The sequence below is a fragment of the Nicotiana tomentosiformis genome, chromosome 3, assembly GCF_000390325.3.
Source record: "Nicotiana tomentosiformis chromosome 3, ASM39032v3, whole genome shotgun sequence".
Lineage (NCBI taxonomy): Eukaryota > Viridiplantae > Streptophyta > Magnoliopsida > Solanales > Solanaceae > Nicotiana > Nicotiana tomentosiformis.
Window position 1 is genome coordinate 10,443,921 of NC_090814.1, and position 10,549 is coordinate 10,454,469.

General features: G+C 38.5%; 1 non-coding gene across 1 annotated transcript; it reads left to right on the forward strand.

The window, feature by feature from the left end:
* The first annotated feature begins 9 nt into the window (after window positions 1–9).
* TRNAG-GCC (transfer RNA glycine (anticodon GCC)) lies at window positions 10–80 on the forward strand. Its single transcript has one exon. It is a non-coding gene; the product is annotated as a tRNA-Gly (tRNA).
* Window positions 81–10,549: the final 10,469 nt, after the last annotated feature.

Below are 10,549 nucleotides of genomic sequence, written 5' to 3' on the forward strand. Positions count from 1 at the left end.
TATCAACAGGCACCAGTGGTCTAGTGGTAGAATAGTACCCTGCCACGGTACAGACCCGGGTTCGATTCCCGGCTGGTGCATTTTTATCATTCATTTTTAATAAAGTCTAATCCTTTTCATTTTATATGATATTGTGGCTGCTGCATTTGTGGTCCCTTTTTATTTCAAATAAAATCTAACCTTTTTGTTTATGTGGTATTGTAACTGAACACGAAATTTAAGAATTATATGAGTCAAATATATGGGAAGTGCCCACATGCCACATGTATTTACTAGCAACAATTAGATGGCGGTAATAAGATTTTCATGTGTTTATTGTTCTATCTCCCAATAAAAAGATTATAGCTTATATATGAAATCTAATAAATTATACTCGCATTTGTGGTCCCTTTTTATTTTAAATAAAATCTAACTATTTTCATTTATGTGATATTGTAACTGAACACAAAATTTAAGAATTGAATGAGTCAAATATATGGGAAGTGCCCACATGTATTTACTAGCAACAAATAGATGGCGGTGATAAGATTTTTATGTGTTTAGTGTTCTTTCTCCCAATAAAAAGATTATAGCTTATATATCAAAAGTGAAATCTAATAAATTATACTTTTAGTAAGGGTAAAATAAGAAATGTTACGAATAAGGAGAATATCATTTGGGTCTTTGATTAATTGGTAAAATTTTAATTTTGATCCTTGTGATACGTGCTTAAACATATTTAATTTTCAATTAATAGAGGTGTGTATTTTGGTCCCTTTATTTAGGAAATATAATATATTTAGACTATTTTTAGAATTACATTACTCTCAAGTATGGACTAATAGTACAAACTCTATGCAATATATGGGTAATTAAAGGATTTAATGGTATAATTTGTGAAAAATTATACCATTAAATCCTTTAATTACCCATTTAATGGTATAATTTGTGAAAAATTACAAGTGAAAATATCAAAAGTGTGTCAATTAATTGAGGATTAAATATCACAAGGATTAACATTACACTTCATCAACGTTTGAGTGACTAAATGTGCAAATCCCTTTTAAGAATAATAATGTGAAAATGTCTTTCTATCATGGAAGGTGGAATTTCAAATGCGCTAGTCGATTTATCTATTTTTCAATATAAAATTAAACATCGATTTTCTATTTTTAAAATAATATAAAAAGTTACCTTACTCATTATATGATAATATTTTGAGTTAATTTGTTAAATGGTCACCCAACTTATGAGGATATATTCTATCAAAGTAACTTTTTTTTTTTAGGATAATAAAGTTATCGAACAATTTCTTTTGATTCAGAAAATTAAAAAACACATATTAACCTCATTAAAATCCTATATTTTAATAATAAAATTCATTTACCATGACTCTTTCCCATCTAACCCACCCAACAAGAAAATGGTTTACTATTAAATAAGTAAAAATCGATCATACTGCTATTCATTGTCTTTGTTGGAAGATGATATAAAACACTTTTCAAAGCAATACCAATTACAATCTTTTTAAATTTGTTTACCCTAAAAAAAATGGATAACAATTGAATTTATATGTGGCTTTAATGATATGAGAATTAATTCAATACGAGTAATTAATGACGTTAGATTAAGCAAATAAAAAATATAATAGATGACCAAACCAATGATAAGGATGATTCCGAGCTCGGTTGATGGCTCGATGAGAACCTACCCTCGATTCCAAGCTTATACTTATGAAGAACTTAAGAATAAGAATATGAACTTTGAACAATAAAGAGAATTGAAATAAATTGTCTTGATATGCGTGTTAGAATGTGTCTAATGAACAACTAGTTTCCCCTTTATATAGTAGGTGAGTTTTACCCGAAGTACAATTCTAAAAAAGGATAAAAATCTTTCTTTATTCTAATCATTGATTCACTGTTGATACGGGCCGAGATTTACGATGTGACATCCGGTTGGGCACGGATGTCACGACTCTTTGTTAGTCGTGTTCGACCGTTTGGTAATATTCTCCAAAGTTGAGGGGTTCGAACCGGACCCGGAAGATGTGCCCCCGATGCTTCTGAGGGCGGATATTTTGCTCGATCCCCGATGCGAGAGGTTTTTCGCCCAGACTCTAATTCCCTATGATCACGTTCCAGTCCCGTTTGTCTTACCGGGAAACCGAGATGTTCAACGGGCCTGATTTTACCCGTATACAGATAGTTCCCTCATTTCTTAGAGAGGAGGTTTACCGAAACGATGAGAAACGACAGATGCTTTTCACCTCCTTTTTTAATACGCCGCAACAGAAACGACAAAGAAGCCGAAACATCCCGTCAGTCGCGTCGTTCTAACTTCGAACAGGTGTCAGCCATTTGCAGGTCACCTCTGAATGCAAAACATCATGAAACCTCTATAAAAGAGTTCATTCTTCGTTTATTTTTCACCGTTTGACCAAGCTTCTACCTTCGATTTTTAAAGATGTTACTCACCTTCTTCATACTTCCATATCTTTACCTCCGTTCTTCAAACTTTCTTAGTAATTTTCGGGTTTTTACCTAGTCTTTACCCAAATCAGCATACCTGACTCTTTATTTTTTCAAAACATTTTCTTAGACCTTTCAAGCTTTTTCAGATAACAATGGCTAAAACATCCAAATCTGTTCCTTAACAAGTCGCTTCTTCTTCTTCTTCTTCCTCAACAAGTCGTCCTCGAGACGTCTGCTCCTGGCACAACTACCGATGAACCGTCTTCCTAGCCTCCTTTGAAAATGTTCATCCCCGGGGGCTGCTCAGTCGCAGATGACTTTGAGGTCGAAAAGCCCTCATCGGTGCAGGGCCGGGGTGAAGGAGTATCAATATATATATATGCTTCATTATCGAAGACGTCCTTCCCGTGGTCTGGGGGGACTGTAACAGGAAGGGTAAGGACGTAGTAGTCCCCGGGCCCAAGGACGCCATCACTACCTATGTGGAGGGGTATCTAAGTGCTTACACTTATCCCTTCGCATTGGGCCTGATGGACCCAGTTTTCTTGGACTTTTGCAAGAGGTACGAAGTATGCCTCGGTCAGATCCACCCGTCGCTGTGGAGGATCGTGATCCTCCTTCGTGAACAAGACTGAATCCCGTCGGTTCACCATCGATCACCTACTCTACCTATATAATCCCCGAATCTTTTGAGGGGGACTAATAAAGCTCACACGCCGGGCCAGCAAAGCCCCATTGGCCAGAGCATCGGCTTCACTATTTTGATCTCAGGGCACGTGTTGTAGGGTCCATTCCTTGAATCGATGTAGCGTCACCTGTAGTTTATCCAAGTATCTTCGCATTCGTTCCTTTTTCACTTCGAATGTCCCATTGACTTGATTTACCACAAGAAGGAAATCACATTTAGCTTCGATCACTTCGGCCCCCGGGCTTTTAGCCAATTCGAGACCTACAATCATGGCCTCATACTCGGCCTCATTGTTAGTCAATTTCATAGTTCTAATAGATTGTCTAACTACATTGCCTTTAGGCGGCTTCAACACGATGCCGAGTCCGGACCCCTTTGCGTTTGAGGCACCATCCGTAAAGAGGGTCCAGATTCCCAAGGAGGTCCCCGAGGTTAACAATAATTCCTTTTTGACTTCGGATATTAAGGTCGGCCACAAAGTCTGTCACAATTTGTGATTTGATGGCGGTTCGGGGTCGATATTCGATATCGTACCCGCTAATTTGCACGACACATTTGGCCAATCGTCCCGAGAGCTCGGGTTTGTGCATTATGTTCCTCAATGGGTAAGTAGTTATGACAAATATGGGATGGCATTGAAAATATAGCTTTAACTTCCTGGAGGCGCTTAGCAAAACGAGTGCCAATTTCTCCAGATGAGGATACCTTGTTTCGGCCTTGCCTAGAGTCCTGCTAACATAATATATAGGAAATTGTGTACCTTCCTCTTCCCGGACTAAGACTCCACTTTCCGCTATCTCGGATACCGCTAAGTACAGGTACAACTGCTCGTCTGCCTTTGAGTATGAAGCAAATGTGGACTCAAAAGGTACCGTTTGAGTTCTTCCAAAGCTTGTTAGCACTCCGGGGTCCACCAAAAGTTATTCTTCTTCTTCAATAATGAGAAGAACTGATGACTCTTATCGGAGGACCTTGATATGAACCGACCCAGGGAGGCTATGCGCCTGGTTAGCCTTTGAACGACCTTGACATTTTCCACCATGGTGATGTCTTCTATAGATTTGATAATGTCGGGATTGATCTCGATCCCCCGGTTGGACACCATGAATCCAAGGAACTTCCCCGACTCGACCCCGAATGCGCATTTCTACGGGTTCAGCTTCATATTATATTTCTTCAATATGTTGAAGGTTTTCTGCAAATGTTCCAAATGGTCTTCTGCTCGCAGGGACTTAACTAACATGTCGTCAATGTAAACCTCCATTGATTTTCATATTTGTTCTTCGAACATACGATTTACTAGGCGTTGGTAAGTGGCACCAGTATTTTTTGAACGACATTACGTTATAACAATAGGTACAGAATTTAGTGATGAAGGAAGTTTTTTCTTGATCGCCCGGGTTCATCCGGATTTGGTTGTACCCGAATAGGCATCGAGAAAGATGAGTATCTCGTGGCCAGCCATTGCATCGATTATGCGATCGATATTATGCAAAGAAAAAGAGTCTTTAGGGCACACCTTGTTCAAGTCTTTGTAATCTACGCACATTCTTAATTTATTTCCCTTTTTAGGCACTACCACTACGTTAGCTAACCAATCTGGGTACTTAACTTCCCGAATTGAACCTATTTTAAGGAGTTTGAATACCTCGTCTTTGATGAATGCATGCTTGACTTCGAACTGAGGCCTCCTTTTCTGTTTAACCGGGCAGAACTTCGGATCCAAGCTCAGCTTGTGAGTAGTTATTTCGGGCAGGATCCCTGTTATATCAAGATGGGACCAAGCGAAACAATCTATGTTAGCTATAAGGAATTCAATGAGTTTTTTTCCTGATCTCGGGAGGTAACCCCGTGCCCAGGTATACCTTCCGATCGGGTAAGTGTTTGATCAATATGACTTGCTCCAGCTCCTCGACCATTGACTTGGTGGCATCGGAATCATCAGGGGTGATGAACGACCTGGGAATTCCATATTCATCATCTTCACCTGCTTTTTGCTTCTCCGGTTCGATCGAGGCCGATGTCTGTGATTGCTATTTAGTTTCTTCCTTCCCAATAGACTTCAGGTTCTTAGATGTCGAAAGGACGTATATCGGGATCACCTCATCGACCACGAACATTTCTTTTGCGGCCGGGTATTCTCCATAAACTGTTTTGATCCCTCCCCGTGTGGGGAACTTCAATGCCTGGTGTAGTGTTAAGGGTATTGCCCTAATGTTGTGAATCCATGGCCTTCCGAATAGAGCGTTGTACCTCATATCCCCTTCATTGACGTAGATCTTCATTTCCTGAATGGTTCCGGCGGTGTTCACCAGCAGGGTTATCTCCTATTTAGTAGTTTCACATGCCATGTTGAATCCGTTTAAGACCTGGACCGAGGGGACTATTTGTTCTTGTAGACCCAACTACTCTACGACCCTCGATCTGATGATATTGGCCGAGCTACCTGGATCAATCAACACACGCTTAACTTGAGATTTATTTATGAGTACAGAAATTACCAGGGCATTGTTATACGGTTGCACGATGCTTTCAGCGTCTTCATCATTGAAAGAGATGGTCCCTTCTAGCATGTAATCTCGGGTTCGCTTTTCCCTTGTAATGGACACATTAGTGCACTTCAGCATTGGCCCCTGTGGGATGTCGACTCCACCGATAATCATGTTGATGACATGTTAAGGTTCCTCTTGCTCGGTATGCTTGTTGGAGTCCCTAATCCTGAAGTGATTTTTGGCTCGATCACTCAGAAACTCCAGAGGTGTCCGTTATTGAATAACCAGGCCACTTCTTCTCTTAGCTGTCGGCAGTCTTCGGTCGTGTGGTCGTGGGTGCCATAATACTTACAATCAAGTTGGGGTCTCTTTGGGCAGGATCAAACTGTAATGGCCGAGGCCACTTGGTATATTTGATGCGTCCGATGGCTGATACGATACCGGCAACGTCGACGCTGAAGTTATACTCCGATAACCTCGGTGCCTCCCTAGCCCCGGTTGGCCTATCGAAAACGTTTTTGCTCATGAGTCCCCTGTTATTGTGACCTTGATCGCTTTTTGTTTTTCATTCCTCGCTGGGTTGCGTTCTGATCCACTGCCCCTTCTATCTTCACTGTACGGTTGGTACCGATCTCTGCTTGGTCTTAGTTCACGATCGGCGTCTTTTTTAGACCTGTCATTAGTTCTGATGGGATACACGGACCCAGAGGGGGCCCCGAGCTAATCATCCTCCACTCTGATTTTTTATTGGTACATGTTATGGACATCAGCCCAAGTTATCGCCGGGGTACTCTATCAAATTCTGTTTCAGTTGTTGTGAAGCCAAAGAGCTTTGGGGATTGAGTCCTTGAGTGAATGCTTGAACATCCAAATCGTCCACAACCGGGGGAAAATCCATCCTTTCCATTTGAAACCTCGACACGAACTCCCTGAGCATTTCGTTATCTCTTTGCTTGACTTTAAAGAGGTCTGATTTTCTGGTCTAGACTTTGATGGCCCCGACATGAGCTTTTATGAAGGCATCCGTAAGCATGGCAAATGAATCAATGGAATTAGGGGCAGGTTATGATATCATATCATTGCTCCTTTAGACATGGTTTCCCCGAACTTTTTCAGTAGAACCGACTCGATTTCGTCATCTTCCAAGTCATTTCCCTTGATGGCACACGTGTAGGAGGTTACATGATCATTCAGATATGTGGTCCCATTATACTTTGGAATTTTGGGCATACGGAACTTCTTTGGGATCGGTTTTGGAGTTGCGCTCGGAGGGAAAGGTTTTTGGACGAACTTCTTGGAATCCAAGCTTTTCAATATCGGGGGTGCTCCTGGGATTTAATCAACCCTGGAGTTATAGGTCTCCACTTTTTGTTGTTGGCTTCGATTTTCTTTCTCCTGATTTTACCCGTTTTGTCAGTTCCTCAAGCATTTTTATTATCTTGGGGTTGGTTCCGGGTTTAACTTTACCCGGCCTTTCTATGGCCGGTTCATTTCTGCGAGTGTTTTCCCGGGATGGTTCGGGCTCGGCTCTGCTGGGGGCGCGTATTTGGTTCTGCAACTAGGCTATCGCTGCTTGTTGAGCCTATAACAATTCGAAGATCACCCCGTAAATTAATCCCATCACCTTCGCCGTCGTGTGTACTCCGGGCCATCGATCAGGCTCCCCCGCTAATGTTGTTTTCGGGGTCAGTAGGTAAGTTTGCGTCGATAACTATATGTGAGCTAGCATCGATCGGGTCCACGACTGAAACTCCGTTGGGGTCAATAGGGGGCACCTCGTTGTTGGATACTACATTATTGTTCTCGCCCTAGTGGCCAGGCTCAACACCAACGTTCAAAGGAGCGGATTGAGAGTTCGATATTTTTAATTTGACTTGAAATTAAAATTTCAAAGAACAAGTATAAAATAGAGCGCGTTTATGAAATTTTGTATCAAATTATCACTATTATCCCTAGCCCACGGTGGGCGCCAAACTGTTTACCCTAAAAAATGGATAACAATTGAATTTATATGTGATTTAAAGGATATGTGGATTAATTCAATACGAGTGATTAATGACGTTAGATTAAGCAAATAAAAAGCGTAATAGATGACCAAACCAATGATAAGGGTGATTCCGAGCTCGGTTGATGGCTCGATGAAGAACCTGGCCTCTATTCCAAGCTTATACTTATAAAGAACTTAGGAACAAGAATAGGAACTTTGAACAACAAAGAGAATTGAAATAAATTACCTTGATATGCGTGTTACAATGTGTCTAATGAACAATTAGTTTTCCCTTTATATAGTAGGTGAGTTTCACCCGAAGTACAATTCTAGAAAATGATAAAAATCTTTCTTTATGTTAATCACTGATTCACTGCTGATACGGGCCGAGATTTACTTTGTAACATCCGGTTGGGCACGGATGTCACGGCTCTTTGTTAGTCGTGTTCGGTTGTTTGGTAATACTCTCCGAAGTTGAGGGATTCGAACCGAACCCCGGGAGATGTGGCCCCGATGCTTTCGAGGGCGAATGTTTTGCTCGATTCCCGATGCGAGAGGTTTTTCGCCCAGACTCCGATTCCTTATGATCATGTTCTAGTCCCGTTTGTCTTACCAGGAAACCAAGATGTTCAACGGGCCCGATTTTACTCATATACAAAACTATAATATATTAATATTAGAAAGAGTCTAAAGCAGTCCCAGTTACTATTTTCAAACTACCGATAAGTCTAATTTTCAAGCTACATGAAAATTTTGTAATATTGCAATTTACAAATTTGGAATCCAATTAGCAGGAGTACATTAATGTACTTAAGGTTGATTAACCTCTTGAATGTATTTGCTTACATTTCTGCACGCTTGTTACAGGAGTAAATTTATTTCATACTTCTTTTAGTTTAGTTTGATGCTCAAATGCTACTATGCATAGTTACATTCTTGAAAATATGGTCACGGTGACTTAAAAGTTTACACTTTAGTTCCAATGTAATTTTAATCATACCATAACAAAAGCTAAAATATATAAACACATGCGACAAGCCGGCAATACCTCAACTTGACTAATTTTGCTTAACATAATGAGAAGTTTATCGACATTAAAAGAACTATATATCATTAGTTACACGTTGATGCAACTTAAACTTAAGAGTTTTTTTTGTAACTAATCTATCTATATTTTTATATAGAACAGGAGAAGTAAATTAATATAATAATGTTAAGTGTCACAACAAAAATTTAACAAGTGTCAAAATTTTAGGACAAACTTTGTTAGATTAGTTAATAATTAGTTACTCTTTTTGAATTTCAATTTAAAATAGAATAAATATCTATATATATATTTTTAGGATACTATTATAAAAAAGGAAAAATATATAAATATAAAACTTTAATGTAGAGATATATAAAATAATAAGACTAATTTATTTTTTGAGATGAGAAAGTTTTTGAATAATAATTCATATGGTCATGCTATATGGATAAGATAAAACTAAAGACAAAAACATAATTCATTGGTCATGCTATAATTATAAAGGAAGAATACTTTAAAAAAAAATTAAAATGACAGCGGAAAAATGTATATACTAATTAAATTTCTCATATAGGAAATTTTTGTTAATAAATAGAACTCATAATTTCATAATAAAAAATATAAAAATATAAAGATATTGTTAGGATATTATCATAAGATAAGTATACTATATATATAATATAAATTAATAATTATTAAAAATATTGATAGTTTTAAAAAAAAAAAATAATAAAAGGCTTATCTCTTTATACTCTATGATGTGTATCCTTTGATTTTGTATAGATTGTGTTATTGTTTACCCGAAAAACAGATAGAGTTGAATTTATACGTAGTTCTAAGGATGCGTGGTATAACTTGGCACAAATCGAAAAAGTATGTAGAAAAATATCGAATATTGACTGTAAAAAAGGAATAAAATACAAACCAAACTGAGTAGAAAATGATTTATGAAAAAGCAAGATGAATCAATGTACAAGACTCGCAAAAGGATAATTTCTCCCGTATCTATATGTGAATATTAATTATCTTTTCAATAAGGGAATATGTAGATGCCTTCATGTTCAACTGCCCTTACAGAAGTGATAGCCACTCTTTTATAGTGGAGAGATCTTACTTAGGATATAATAAAAAATACATAGTGGGGATCCCATGATAGATTAGTTAATTTAGCTTTTTCTTAATTCCCACCGAGATTCTCTCCCCAAGTGCGGCTACAACGACTCTTGTCTCTTAGCTCGATCTTAGTCGGACTTGATATTGGTCGATCTCCAGATTTCAAGCTTGATACTGATTCGAGCTCGATATTGACTTAGGCTCGGATCTCGAGTTCGATAATGCCATTTCATATCATAGTTCGATTTGAACTCGAGCTCGATAATGACTTTGAGCTCGGTATTGATCGGTCCCTGAATCTTGAGCTTGGTAACCTGACTTCAGATCTTATCTCGGTATTATGAAAATGACCCTCGATCCATCATGTTCCAATCTTGACTAATTACATGAAGGGAAAAACTGATTTTGACCGTATACAAATAGTCCCCTCGTTTCTCGGGAAGAATGTGGTGAGAAACGACATGATTTTCCAATGATACGACTAGATATACACTGACATTTGTATTGAGCTCGACCATGACGTATGTGATAACTGTCCCGTCGGTTCAGTTACATGGTCGGCCACTGCTGATATTGAACCGTCATTGCCAACTATATAAATAGTTCCTCTCTTTACCATTTTTTACTTTTAGATCTCCAATCTCTAAATATTCTAAGTTCTTTTTACGCATCTTCTGAGTTCTTCATCTGCAAATCTATGATCTTCACTGCAAATTTCTTCTCAAAATACCAAAATACTACTGATCTTTGTTCACAGAAATTTTAGATGTCTAAAATGTCAAAAAATGT